We start from the raw sequence: 16,245 nt of genomic DNA on the forward strand, positions 1-16,245 counted from the left end.
CAACTGGTACCTTCCACAAATCCGTTTCCTGTTCCGGGTCATGTGACCAGATGGATAACCAATACATGACATCCCTCTTTTCCTTGGAAATAAACTTGTACCGTAAACAACCTCTGTACTGACCCTTAAAACCACAAAACGTTTTCTCCAAACAAACCTGTGAAACCATTGCACAGTAACATGTGAAACACTTTTTTTTCCAATGCACAATAACTCTCTTTTCTTTTTTTTCCCAATGTAAGTCAACCTAGGTCAAGACAAAAATCACTGAACCTTCCAGGCGGTTTTGTAACCCTCTGGGGTCTGGCCTTTGGCACCTCTGATATTCGGGTGTGGTGTGGAGTGTGATTGTCATTAGTCTGTCCCTCTGTGTCCACTCCAAGTGCAATGTCCTCCGTCCACTGCGTCTCCTCTTGTGTGTCGTGTCTCTCTGTTGGTCGGTTTGTCACATATCTCTTTACATGTGTGGTGTTTCTCTGATATCTCGCTCCTGTTGGTGATTCAACCACAACCTGATTCCCTGTTTTGCTCACCACTTTATGTGGTGTCGCGTTGAAGGGTGTGGTGAACTTGTCCACCTTGTCCTGCTGTACGAGCACTGTGTCTCCAACGTCTACTTGTGAGTACTGAGCTCCCCGTCGTTCATCAGCATAGAGCTTTGCTTTTCCCTTTTGCTCTGCGTCTCTATCACGTACTTCCAGCGACGCTGTGTGTGATCCACAGAGATCTGGCAATTTTCCCCTCATCCTCCGATTGAAGAGTAGCTCAGCAGGGCTCTTCCCAGTAGTAGCATGTTCTATGCTCCGGTACACAGTCACATACTTCCTTAGTTCACGTTTCCAGTCCAGTCCTTCTGCATGGGCGATCCTTATCCTTTTCATTAGTGATGAGTTCTGACGCTCAACTTCTCCATTTGCTTGAGCCCACTTTGGAGTCGTCTTCACGTGTGTGATTCCATTTGTCTCGCAATACTCCTTGAACACGTCAGACTTGAACTGTGGCCCCTGGTCTGACCTGCAGGTAACTGGCAGTCCGTGTCTGCTGAAAATAGACTCCAGACTGTCCACAACCTTCTCTGCAGTTGTGGAGGTCATAATGTCATACTCATAATAGCGACTGTAGTAGTCCACCACCACAAGTATGGAGTGGTTAGTTGGCAGCGGTCCTAGCAGATCTATGGCCACATCTTGCCAGGGCCCGTCCGGTAGACTTGTGGATCTCAGTGGTTCTGGTGGGTCATGTCTGGCTACAATCTGGCATCCATGGCAGGCCTTACAGTACTTCTCGGCTGCCTTCTCCATGCCAGGCCACCAAACCTTGGTTCTGAGGTGCTGTTTGGTCCCCACTATTCCCAAATGTCCCTCATGGGCTAATGTAAGTGCTCGTGCTTGCAGTCTCTGAGGCAGCACTATGCGTGTCCCCCGTAACACAATGTATCCAATAGTACATAGCTCGTTAACAATTGGTGCATACTGTTTACAATTGTCAAAACACCCACTTGCTATTGCATTGCGTACCTCAATTAATTCTGGGTCAGTAGCAGAGGCTTCCTCTATCTCTCGTGTAGTAAGTGCTTTGGGTGTGGCACTCATTGCTACAAATCTAACATACTCTTCTGAATCATGTTTGTGTACCTCTTTCTGTGCTGTGTTGCCCAGCAGCCGTGACAATGGGTCTGCTATGTTTTGTTTCCCAGGTACGTATACAACTCTGAAATCATATGGCTGTAATCTGAGGACCCATCTCTCAATGCGTGCGGATGGTTTGGATCTAGGGCCATATATAACCTCTAATGGCTTATGGTCTGTGACCAAATCAAATCTCTTGCCATACACATAAGGATGTAGTCTCTCACAAGCCCATACTAGAGCTAAAGCTTCGCGCTCTGTCTGAGAGTACCTACGCTCACAGTCTGTCAGGCTGCGACTCACGTAGCACACAGGTACCATCTCCCCCTGTTGTTTTTGCACTAGCACTGCACCTAACCCTACTGGACTAGCATCTGCTATCACCTTGGTTGGTGCGTCTTTGTCAAAGTAGGCTAGTATAACAGCTTTTGCTAATTCCTCCTTCAAAACCTGAAACGCTTTTTTCTGTTCTGGACCGAACTCAAATGGTACGTCTTTTCTGGTCAGGCGTCTTAAAGGTTCTGATATTGTTGCAAAACCTGAGATAAATCTCGAACTGAATCCTACGAGACCCAAGAAGCTCCTGACTTCCGAAGCATCCTCGGGTTCTCTGGCCTCTACTATAGCTCTGACCCTCTCTTCTGTAGGACCAATCCCTTTCTGTGTCAGAAGTATCCCCATGAAAACCAACTTGTCCATGTTGAATTGACATTTATCTGGATTTAGTGTTAAACCACACTGTGAAAGCCTCTTCATCACAGCATGTAACCTCTTGTCGTGAGTTTCCTGATCTTGTGCATGCACTATCACATCATCTGATATGTTCTCGACACCCTCGATGCCGGCTAGTGCATTGGCTATCTCATGCTGGTATTGCTCACTGGCTGATGAGACACCAAAAATCAGTCTTTTGTACCTGTACACTCCATTGTGTACTGCAAAAGTGGTTATATCTCTTGACTCTGGGGTCAGTTCTAACTGATGGTAGCCCCATTTAAGATCTAGCTTGCTAAATATAGCAGAGCCATTCAGGCCTTGTAAAACGTCATCCACGGTTGGAATAGGGTACCGTTCTCTTATGATCGCTTCGTTGGCCCTCCTCATATCTAGACACAACCTGATATCATTGTCAGGTTTTGGGGATATCACCACGGGGTTTAACCAAGGGGTGGGACCTTTGACACACTCTATTATGTCTAGCTCAGTCAGCTCCTTTATTTTATTCTCTACAGCCTCTCTGAGGTTGTATGGTATGCGCCTGAGAGGCTGTGCCACTGGCTTGACTTTTGGGTCTATGTATAGGCTGAGCTGTTTGGTTTTTAATTTTCCTACACCCTTAAAGACCTTTGGGTATTGTTGCCTGAGGGTGCCTTTGATGTCTGTAACTACAGATACATTCTCACCTATTTTCAGCACCCCTAGTTTCAGGGCTGTCTTTCTCCCCAGTAGTGGTTCACCATTACCCTTGATTACAATGAACTCTGCCTGTTCAGATCTGTCACCGATGGTGATTTCACACTCAAACATCCCCTTAATTGGCAGTGGTTCACTGGATGAGTATGGGTACAAATTCCTCTGCTCTTTTGGCACATAAGAATTACATTTGATATTTTCTGCTTTTAGTTTTTCCCATACATTTGTTCCCATCACATTGCTCTTAGCACCAGAATCAACCAGCATTTCCACCTTAACTCCCCCCACACAAAATGTAAGTTTCTCTGACATGTCATCCTCTTTCACATTGAATGTAAACTCACTGTCATGTTCTACCTCCAGATTGTTCACATTTTGATTTCTTGATCCTCTTGAACGGCACATTTTGGCGTAGTGGTCCTTCCCGTTGCATTTGTGACATGTCTGTCCACGTGCAGGGCATTTGGGATCTTTTGCCATGTGATCAGCGCATCCACATCTGAAGCACTTCCTCTCCGAAGTGGCGCCTTCTTCTTTTTCCGCTGTTTTCCCTCTAGGTGTAGAGTATTTCCCTCCTTTTTGAGCAACGCGATGCACAGCCTCCGTGTCCCTCCCGTAGACTGTAGGTTCCCTCTTTTCCTCAGTTAGAGACATGGCTGCCATCTGTCCCTCGATCCTCTCACATTGTGAGGCTAATTCCAATGTGCGGGCAAGAGTCAACGTGTCCCCTTCCTCCAGTAGCTTTCTGCGCACATATGATGATGTACATTTATTCAGGATAGCGTCCCTTATCTGGTTGTCTGTGTCAGCCTGAAAGCCGCAATCCCTCGCAGTCCGTCTCAAACGTGTAGAAAACTGTTGCACCGTCTCACCTGTTTCCTGGCACAACTTGTGAAACGTCTGGCGGGCATATGCTGAGTTGACTTTGGGTACGAAGTAGGTGTTCAGCGCCGTGACTGTCTTCGCATAGTCAGTCACCTCCCCGGTGTCTGGTAGAGTTTGGAACACATCCTGGACGTCTGGTCCCGCCAGGTGTAAAAGTAGAGCTCTTCTCCTCTGCTTCACCACAGCCGTGGCGTCAGCATCAATAATCAGTCCTTTCCCATCAGCATATAATTCAAACGAAGTCAGCCAACGGGTCCATCTCGGCCCGAGCGTGGCTGGGTCCGTGTAACATGCGAACGTTTGAATCCCCGACTTGTCCATGTTGCTTGTTTAACTCCTTTTAACGTCCAACTAAACAGTCTTCAAACGTCCACAATAATCCTCGTCGCCATTGTTGTGTGTCAATCTTACCACTGAATTGAATACACAAAGCTTCGTATCCTTTAGAATGTTTATTATTAACTACAGACCGACAGGGACATCACATTGCCGGCCGGCTCCGTCACATGTGTGTGGTGTTACATAACAACTGGTACCTTCCACAAATCCGTTTCCTGTTCCGGGTCATGTGACCAGATGGATAACCAATACATGACATCGTGCCTGTGCATCTAACTAAATTGTCACACCAGAAACAAAATAAAATGACATTGCCTTACAAAATAAGATAGTTAACATTTAAGAAATCATTTTATAAACATTACAAAACACTTCATGTGGACGATAAATCTGAAGTTGACCTACAGATGTAAGCGTTTAGAGTTAAAAAAAAAAAAAAAAAAAGGTAATATAGATGACTTGATTTTAGGACTTGTATGGCAGAAACCCTTTCAGGTCCCTGGGACTTATATCATTCACCACATTTGGGGGATCCCCAAGGGATAAGGCTGTAAAAAAAATGCAACAACAAAAAAAAGAGAATATTATCAAATTAAGAGCACAAACTATATTAACTCATGCAAATTAGTGAAGCCTTCTTAGCTATCTCATGGGGGCGGCATGGCGTAGTGGGTAGAGCGGCCTTGCCAGAAACCTGAGGGTTGCAGGTTCGCTCCCCGCCTCTTACCATCCAAAAAATCGCTGCCGTTGTGTCCTTGGGCAGGACACTTCACCCTTGCCCCCGGTGCCGCTCACACCGGAGAATGAATGATGAATGAATGAGTTGTAAAAATGAATGATGGGTTCTCACTTCTCTGTGAAGCGCTTTGAGTGTCTAGAAAAGCGCTATATAAATCTAATCCATTATTATTATTATTATTATTATTGAAAAGGTGAAGATGGCTTTCCAGAAGATTAACACATCTTCATGAAATGTAATAAATGGTCCTTAGTCTCATTGATGGCCATGTGCAAGGAAGATGATTTCCCGATGGATATGTGCGACGAGACTACAAAAGGAGCTCTGTAACCACGTACTGTTCTACAGTAAATGTGTTACCGCTGGTTTTCTGCGAGTGGATTTTGTATCGGGCCACGAGTTGGCTGCATCTAACGACAGGTATTTAATGTTCCTGAGAGGTAAGCCCATCAGATCATAACTGCTTCCTCCGCAGTGTGTTCTTAGAAGCAATTATTCTGTCATTTGGTTTTCTAGGTACACAAACAGTACCAGACTGACCCAAGTGGCATGGACTGTTGTGAGGTTAATGGTCATCAGCGCTTCCCCGCATCATCTGAGGCTCTGTCGTCCATTTGATACTCATTTATTTATTAACACATTACAGCAGCATTTTAACGATATTACTTCCATTGGCGACCATCAGGATGCATTTCAGAATCAGAATCAGAAGTACTTTATTAATCCCAGAGTGGAAATTAAGATTTTCAGCACAAGAGCAGACAAACATTACAGGGAGACAGAACAGGGTCGTTGAAGGTTCTGCCAACTTCCGGCGCCCCTTACAAAAAAGGTGAGAAACAGGTAAAGGCTGGGGGGGAGAAAGAAAACAAAAATCAGTCTTAGCCTGGGCCCCTGGAGAGGGGTCCAGACTGAGGCCAAGGGGAAAAAAACTCATAGCCATAGCACACAAACGTGTGCAAGAGGGAAACAACAAGGAACACGAATACATTAAAAACCTCTAAAGGCTTAGTGGCCACATGCGTGGACAGCACTTTTTAGCTCTTATTTCCAAAATTGTGTACACTACTGAATTGGGGTCTTATTTCCGCTTATGTAGACACTTATTCTGCCATCTGGTGGTGTCAGAAGAGTATAACATTCAATAGAATTTGGAAAAAAAAAAGGATAAAAATAAGAAATAGCACATACTTGCCAACCCTCCCGAATTTTCTGGGAGACATGCATGTCCTTTAAAACTGACTTTGAAACAACGTTGCAAAATAGTTGTATTTGTAAATTGAGACAACGTTGATGTCTAACCATGGATCCACGCTGTCGTTTGGGAAATGACCAAATTTCAATGGTCAAATCAACGTCACAACCTGTCAGTGAATAAACGTTGTCAAAAAGCATGTTGTTTCAACTTTGTATTTCCATGACGTTAAAGTACATCCGGCAGTGGAGGCTCCTCTATGGGGTCTTGGGGCAGTAGGAGGTTAACCCCTTTACTACTGTTACCCCAGGTGGCCCTTGGCAGAGGCCTAGTACCTGACTGGCGGTAAAGACCTCAATGGCGGAGCAGGCGGAAGACGGTAGATGTAAGAACTACCACAACGGCTGCGATGGCGAAAGAAGGCACCCCCACATCCATGTGGGCCCAGTTATGGGGAAATAACCCAAGACCTCAACGGTGGAACAGGCGGAGGATGATTGCTAACCCTATGGAGCGTCACAACGGCAGGGATGGCGGATGAAGGCTGCAGCAGAAAAGGGTCCCCAGTCGTCTTGGACTCCATGCCACTGGACCCTGACCCGGATCTGTCAAGGATCGTGTGGTGACTGTCTGTGCACCAGTCTCCCCATGTTAAACAAAGTCACGCACAGGCATCCTCCATAAAGGGATACCCCCCTACCAGGAGGATCGTCATACTCGCTTCGAGTGATCGCTGATGATGATGATTTGTGCTGTAAAATATTGGATGGAAAATGACCAAAATTCAATGGTCAAATCAACGTCAGAACCCGACATTGATTAATTGTCGTCAAAAAGCATGTTGTTTCCACGTTGTATTTGTGTTGTAACAACGTTTAATCAACGTCGTCAAAAAGCATGTTGTTCCAACGCTAGGTTTGAGTTGCTCAACGTCAGGACCTAATTCAACAAGTTCTCAACATTGTTTCAATGATGTGTGCCTGGTGATATTGGACATGCCATATACATGATTATACCGATTAGCATCAGCAATTTTACATGGCAAAGGTGTTGAAATTGCCGTGTAAAAAATGGTATTGAAAACTACAATTAGGATGCACGTTACAATCAAACAGCTGGTGTGTGGTAATAAAAGTGATTTCAGGTGTTTGATCGCTGAGATTTCCAAAGACCTTCACCTCTTAGTAGCAATTTGCTGACTTTGCAGGCACATAGTCATCATGTTGCCCACTTTGGGCTGCACCTCACATTCTTCCCTTTGGCGTTCCTAAGCCGAACACTACTGCCTGCATGAAGTTTGTGTTTGGCGGGGGTAGGGATGCACCCAAATACCGCTGCACCCTATTTGAGAAGCTGCAGTACAATTCAAAGACAGTCAGATGCTGAGGAGAAACATTGCTTTTCTCCGCATTTCAGGAATAACGAAGACGGGGAGAAAATATGAGGAACATGGAGTGAACTTCTTTTTTCAAAGACTCGAGCCTTTATTTGGTTTTCTCCATAAACAAGCTAAAATAGAGCATTACTTGGCTCTGAAAATGTTGCATTGACAACTTACTTAGGTGGCTGTTTCCCAGCGCTCATAGGAGGTTGACACAGTTGTAATGCAGAATGTGCATAATGCTGGCTCAGCAGTGTTATGCACATGCTGGCCAAAACTCATTTGGCCAATCAATCTATCAGCATGTTCCCGAGGCATTTTGGGGGATTCTGTGCTTTCAGTTCAGTGGCATGGCATTGAGAAGTCCAGACCTTAAAACCCGTCAAACAACACCTAGCTCTTCCACTAAAGACATAATAGTCGGGAGCCAAAAAACATAACACAGCTTATAAACATTTAAAATATTAAATATTTGTTTTACCTAATCTGTTCCAACAGAATACAACAAACAAGTTCAGTGTGCATGCGTAACGGACTAATATGGACGACCATGGGCGCGGGGCTGTCTGTGCCTGCCCCTAGCCGTTTGTCCCTCGGACTTTGCTGGACTGTAAATCAGATAATTCATTTTGACAAGACTAATTTTGCGAGATTCCATCGAACGCACCATAGCGTGTAGGCGACAGCTGGTCATCAGTTAGGCGGAAATTGGCCTTTAGCTATTACTTGACATATTTACAGTGATGGGCAGTAAGGAGCTACGTAGCTTAACTACATTTCCCAGTAGCTTGGCGGTAGCTTCACTACTTTTTGAACGAGTAGCGATTCCCGTAGCTTAGCTATTTTTAGACCCATGTAGCAAGGTAGCTTGCATCAAAGCTACAAAAAGAGACAATGGACTGCAAATCCAGGCCTTAAAAAATACCGCAAAGAAAATACAATGATCTGGATGAATGAGAACATCCGTACATACGGAGAAAATCCATGATGATTGGTTAGTGTTCGTATGATGAGTCCCCATTGGCTAAGGTTAGGGTAAAACATTACGGACTGGCAAATCAGGGCCAACATAAGGTAGGTCATCAAAACCAGGAAGTAAAATCATAACAGACACTCGTGTCACATGATGACGAGGGAGTCGGAGACAGAGGGACGCTTCAAGCTGACCACTCAAAAAAATGAGAAACAGTTAAAAATGGCAGAGGGATTTTCTCCCGCAGTTTACATTTTTCTTTTTGTGATTAAAACGACATCCAGGAAACCCACAATATTGCGTGTCCTTAGCCATATTTAGACAAACATGTGTGTTTAGAGAAAACAATACCCCAAACTTTAGTTTTTTAGTTGTTTAATCTGTAAACCAAAATCATTACTGCTCTCTTCATCTAAGACGTCCAACACAAATTTAGGAACATGTGTCTCCTCAGTTCCCAAACGTTTACTGAGTGTTGTTAAAAGGAAAGGCCATGTAACACAGTGGTGAGCATGCCCTTTCCCAACTACTTTGGCACGTGTTGCAGCCATGAAATTCTAAGTTAATTATTATTTGCAAAAAAAAAAAAAAAGTTTATGAGTTTGAACATCAAATATCTTGTCTTTGAAAAGGACAAGATATTTGATGTTCAAACTCATAAACTTTTTTTTTTTTGATGTTCAAACTCATAAACTTTTTTTTTTTTTTTGCAAATAATAATTAACTTAGAATTTCATGGCTGAAACACGTGCCAAAGTAGTTGGGAAAGGGCATGCTCACCACTGTGTTACATGGCCTTTCCTTTTAACAACACTCAGTAAACGTTTGGGAACTGAGGCAGATTAAAAAGTGTATATATATATATATATATATATATATATATATATATATATATATATATATATATACACTTTTTAATCTATATATATATATATATATATATATATATATATATATATATATATATATATATATATATATATATATATATATATATATATATATATATATATATATATATATATATATATATATACACTTTTTAATCTGCCTGACCTAAGCCTTAATAATAATAATCTTTGATTAACACATGCTTTGCATACTATTCATCAAGGTTCATCCTGTTAAACATGTTACATATAATTATTGAATACGATTAAAATCAAGAGAAGGTTTACAAATTCAGTGTTTATATTTGAGGGGGCCCTGGGACCCTCTGTAGTGGAAAAAATTGCGATCATAAAGGCCAAAATAAAGGGATTATAACTGAGCTGGGTTAGGGGAGAATAAACATATATTGTGAAATAATTTGTGGCAAAGGCAGCGCAATTTTTCTTATCTCCGTGTCAAGAGTCAAGACTTTCCCCTTTTCCTACTTACTTTCTTCTCGAAGTTGAAGTCGAAGGCTTAGAGAAAATGACGACGCAACGTGATTAATCTTTGCAGCTAAATAACCGGAGCCGCTGTTTGTTTTCATTTATTTGATTCGGGTGACTCAGCTCACCGGTGGTGTGAAGCGTTGGTCATGGCCAGCTGGTAGATTTCAAAATGATTTGAGGAATTAGTCCTTGCTACAATTTGCAGTAAACTGCATTAGCGTTTCAAGATTTTAATCCCGCGTCCATTTCAGACAACACATCATTACCTTCTCATGAACAAACACACCCGGTGTTGATGTCGAGCTTCTTTTTTTTTTCTTCCCCGCAGCACTTTCATGTGCGCTGGGATTGCACAAATAGCTCACTTGGAAGCGTTTGTTGCAGAAATAAATGAGGAGCATGTGTTTTCTGTCTTCCTTACATTTGTCCTCTGTTGTCCTCGGCTCTGGCGTGGAGTCTTTATCACTTGCTTCATCTGTGTTCATTAGTGCCACCATTAACATCTATGACATCTTTCCCACTGGCGCGCGGGTCGCTAACTGCTTCCAATTTGGACGTTATCTAAAGATCTTGCAGTTGGTGCGAAATGACCTCCATGAGACCCTGGTGAACATTGTGACATTGTGTCGAAGTCCCAGATAATTAACTTTTTTTTTTGCAATTGGCAGGGAACCATCAAACACAGTGAAAGAACTGAATAGTCTCTCGGTCTTAGTTTGATGCAAGGGTTTCCAAAGTGTGGCCCTGGGGACAGCTATTTTTTTATACTATTAAAAAAAAAAAAAAAAAGCTTCTTTAAATGGGTTGTACTTGTATAGCGCTTTTCTACCCCTTTTTAAGGAGCCCAAAGCACTTTGACAGTATTTCCACATTCACCCATTCACACACTGATGGCGGGAGCTGCCATGCAAGGCGCTAACCAGGACCCATCAGGAGCAAAGGTGAAGTGTCTTGCCCAAGGACACAACGGACGGGACTAGGATGATAGAAGGTGGGGATTGAACCAGTAACCCTCAGATTGCTGGCACGGCCACTCTCCCAACTTCGCCACGCCGTCCCCCTAGGCCAGGCCTGGGCAATTATTTTGACTCGGGGGCCACATTTAGAGAAAAAAATGTGTCTGGGGGCCGGTATATCTATATTTAGGAACACTAATACAAAACCTCACAATAATGTCTGACTGAATGCTAAAAACGTTATGACAGACCGCCTTAAAAAACGTAATGGAATTTCACATTTTTCTATGAACGATAAAACACTGAATATTGACAAAATATGAACGTCACTCCCCCTTTCGATCGACATATTTTACAATCAAGTGAAACGCAACAAAAATGCAACAAACAGTGAAACATGAACGTGAAGGCTACAAAATAAACCCACCTACAATCTGATATATCTGATATTTGCTGAATTTCCACCAGGGATCAATAAAGTACTTTCTATTCTATTCTATTCTATTCTATATATCACTAAGCTTTAGAACTTTGTTGTAAAAATCTCCTTCCGCGTCTGTAGAAACGCTTCCCGCCCACACTGCCTGCTGCCTCGTCTGAGCTGCTGTGACGTAGATTACCATAGTAACTAATTAGATGACCATAATAACTAATTAGATTACCATAGTAACTAATTAGATTACCATAGTAACTGGTATATCATGCAAAAGCGCAGATTCCAACCATTGAAATACTTTGTATAGTTGAAGACTTACGGTCATTAGAAAACATGACTGCACATCATAATGGCAGCTACACTTTCCATCTTAAAGATCTAAGATAAATATTTGGGAATGTCCGGCGGGCCAGATTGAAAAGCTCAACGGGCCGCATGTGGCCCCCGGGCCTTAACTTGCCCAGGTCTGCCCTAGGCCTACTGAAACCCACTACTACCGACCAGAGGTGTGGACTCGAGTCACATGACTTGGACTCGAGTCAGACTCGAGTCATGAATTTGATGACTTTAGACTCGACTTGACAAAATGTAAAGAGACTTGCAACTCGACTTAGACTTTAACATCAATGACTTGTGACTTCACTTGGACTTGAGCCTTTTGACTTGACGTGACTTGCTACTTTCCCCAAAACCTAAAGTTTAAAAAGTTATTTGGGAGCGCTCCGTAGCTTTCATTTTGTACGTGTCTGTCTCTCAGCGTGTGAGCTGCGTGTCAGCGTGTGTGCTCTCAGTACAACAGCCAATCAAATTAGATCTACATTGTTTTCATCACACAGCATTCAGCCAATCAAATTGCAGGACAACCAACGAACAGGAGTTGTCAAACAACGCGCCAGTGAGAAAGATTTATACCAAAGTTGGTTTCGTTCGGGTATAAAAACTACGACTTGGTCAACAAAAAACGAATTGCCGTATGCAAATCACGCAGTTCGAATATTACAGACGGAGACGCAACAACTTCCAACTTCGTTCGACATTTGAAGTTGCACAAAGAAGGGTAAGTTTTGAATGTAAGCTAACGTTTATTGGCTAAGTAACATGACTTTTATTTGCTGTGTAGTTAAATCAGTGAGGCTGTAAACTCACTGCTAACGTCATAACCATAGACATCTTATAAGGGTACACAGCATCGAGCGCTACTGCCTACTGGCGCAGACGAGACGCGGGGCCGCCATCTTGGAGTGGTGATCCGCTCCACTCAGTGCAATTCATTTGGCAGGAGCAATGAACTGTCAGCGCATTTAATTCATTTTACCTCACTGAATACCACTCATTTTCACACGCTTTTATGTCATACGTGTAGCTATGATAACGGACACATGTTTTATTAATCATAGTTTGCTTAACAGTAATATAATATTCTTATATGCTATAAGTGACCAGACGTCCGAGATCAAAACTGGGAATATAAACCCAGAGAAGGGGGAAAAAAACGGTCAGCTATTTTTAAGTTGAAGAAACAATATAATTACGTTATATATACATGCGTATACCCTACATAAACAATGTATGAATACATTAGATATCTATATATCTTATAGACCGTATCTCTGTTGCTGCAGCAGCAGAGAGTTTATTCTGTCTTGACACTTTGTATTGATATTTTGTATTACATTCTTCCCTTAAATGATCATGTTTACAGTGATTGTTATATATGTATTTTTTATGTATGTCGCTTTGGATAAAAGCGTCTGCCAAATACTTAAACATATATAAACACCTGAAAGTCTTTACATCAGCTAAAACCACCAATCTGTTTCACTGGATTCAGAATAAAACCAAATGCTGTCTTACCCAACAATGTTAGTATTTGAATATTGTTACTTGAAGACTTATTCCTGGTTACAATTATACTGTTAAGAAAGTATTGTCTTATATTTTGCCTAAAATGAGAATGCATCTTAATCAGTGGCGGCTGGTGAATTTTGTTTTAGGTGGAGCTGAAAGTTTGTAAACCAAACCCCTGTAGGGGTGTCATCCTCCCCCAGAAGATTTGTTTGTGATTTTCACATACAAATATTGAAGATCTTTGCTCCTTCTTAACTCTGTGGTAATGTTATTTTCATAAAATACAACCAAAAGTACATTAATGTTAAATCTTACTTGTGAAAAGTAATCCCCCGATTCCTATTTTCAACAGTCCGCTCATTTGAGCAGGAAAACGCTGAACACCAGCCCGGCATCTTTGTTTTCTACCTGTCAACTGTCAGTTTAGGCTGCTCGCCGGCTCCTCATCACCACTTCAAGATGCAATTTGCTCGCGTCACAGCAACCAATACTGCGTCTACTTATAAGATGTCTATGGTTATAACATCATTTCAAACACAGCAATATGTTGCGTCCACTGCAGTTTGCTTCCTTATTCATACTTTTTGTCAAGTGATTTTTTTAAGCAGGGTTGCATGAGGTACCTAAACATAACGTTACGTTAGTCATTGTATCACACACAGTAACATAACGTTAGACGGCGGTCAGCAGCACCGCATATTTTAGCCACCTACAAAAAGACAAACATAGTCAAATAAAGGTCAGTTAAAATGTATACTATATTAAGAATATGTGTACATATTGCATAGGGCCCTGACATCTAAAAAGTACAACTCTGTTCATTGTTACGTTCATGTGTTTGTTATGTTTTTCATGTGTACGCACACATGAACACACATACAGTATGAGATGAGATCAATGAGATAAGGTAAGAACAGAATAGAAACTGCTGTGGAACTAGTTACAATGCAATATGCCATGGAAATACAATGTTAACACTTTTGTACAAATAAGTACAGTTGCACTTGTTTTTGCAAATGTGTTTATTCTGTAAAGGAATGAGTTAAATGTTTAAAATTGTTTAAACTATTAAAATGACTGGTTAATAGTGCTATTATGAATTGCAATGTCAGTACTATTTTTTTTCCTGCTATTTCAAATGCACTTGTTTTAATTAATAAATACAGCGGTTTAAAAGCATACACAATCTGTGTAAAAATATTAGTCTGTGGTTAAAAGGACTTGAAAGGACTCGAAACTCAAAATGCAGGACTTGTGACTTGACTTGAGACTTTCCAGTCTTGACTTTGGACTTGACTCGGGACTTGCCTGTCTTGACTCGGGACTTGACTCGAGACTTGAGGGCAAAGACTTGAGACTTACTTGTGACTTGCAAAGCAATGACTTGGTCCCACCTCTGCTACCGACCACGCAGTCTGATAGTTTATATATCAATGATGAAATCTTAACATTGCAACACATGCCAATACGGCCGGGTTAACTTATAAAGTGCAATTTTAAATTTCCCGGGGAAATTCCGGTTCAAAACACCTTTGGAGGATGACGTATGCGCATGACGTCGCGAGGTCCACGGAAGTGTTTGGACCCTTTTGGACACAATACACAGAGCTCTGTTTTCTTCGACAAAATTCCACAGTATTCTGGACATCTGTGTTGGTGAATCTTTTGCAATTTGTCTAATGAACAATGGAGGCTGCAAAGAAGAACGTTGTAGGTGGGATCGGTGTATGCGGCTGGCTGTAGCAACACAACAAGGAGGACTTTGTCGGATAGCAGACGCGCTAGCGGCGAACTCACCTTGACTTCCTACGTCTCCGGGCCGCCGACCGCATCGTCGATCGCTGGAACGCAGGTGAGCACGGGTGTTGATGAGCAGAGGAGGGCTGGCTGGCGTAGGTGGAGCGCTAATGTTTTTATCATAGCTCTGACGAGGTCCCGTTGTTAAGTTAGCGTCGTTAGCAACAGCATTGCTAGGCTTCGACAGGCGTCGAATACACATTAACCGTGTATTTACATGACCAGTGTTTGGTTCGGTGTCTCCTGATAGTAATATTGTTGATCTTCTGTCTATCCTTCCAGTCAGGGATTTATTTATTTTGTTTCTATCTGCATTTGAGACAGATGCTATCACGTTAGCTCATGCTATAGAGCTTCGTCGATGTATTGTCGTGGAGATAAAAGTCACTGTTAATGTCCATTTCGCCTTCTCGACTCATTTTCAAGAGGATATAGTATCCGAGGTGGTTTAAAATACAAATCCGTGATCCACAATAGAAAAAGGAGAGAGTGTGGATTCCAATGAGCCAGCTTGTACCTAAGTTACGGTCAGAGCGAAAAAAGATATCTCTTGAACTGCATTCTAGTCTGTCACTCTAACGTTCCTCATCCACAAATCTTTCATCCTCGCTCAAATTAATGGGGTAATCGTCACTTTCTCGCTCCTAATATCTCTCGCTCCATTGTAAACAACCGGGAATTGTGAGCAGCACTACCGCTTGTGACGTCACGCTACTTCCGGTAGGGGCAAGGTTTTTTTTTATCAGCGAGCAAAAGTTGCGAACTTTATCGTCGATTTTCTCTACTAAATCCTTACAGCAAAAATATGGCAATATCGCGAAATGATCAAGTATGACAGATAGAATGGATCTGCTATTCCCGTTTAAATTTCAAAAAATCATTTCAGTAGGCCTTTAAAGCTGTCATTGCTCAAAACGTATGATAGTAATGAATCAAAATTAATATTGTTATGATTTATTGACCTATTAAAGGCTCCAATTACAGTCAGAAGGGGATTCATATGGCCCCATTCATCGGGGTTTACCTGACACATGAAACGTGAGAGGTGCACTGTCCACTTTAGCCGGCAGGTAGCCTTAAAGTTAAGTTAAAGTACCAATGATTGTCACACCCCCAATTCCAACCCTTGATGCTGAGTGCCAAGCAGGCAGGTAATGGGTCCCATTGTTATAGTCTTTGGTTAGACTCGGCCGGGGTTTGAACTCACAACCTACCGAGCTCAGGGTGGACACTCTAACCACTATAGTATTGGAGTGCTTGATGTCTAAAAGTGTGT

Source organism: Entelurus aequoreus, linkage group LG01 (genome assembly GCF_033978785.1).
Source record: "Entelurus aequoreus isolate RoL-2023_Sb linkage group LG01, RoL_Eaeq_v1.1, whole genome shotgun sequence".
Lineage (NCBI taxonomy): Eukaryota > Metazoa > Chordata > Actinopteri > Syngnathiformes > Syngnathidae > Entelurus > Entelurus aequoreus.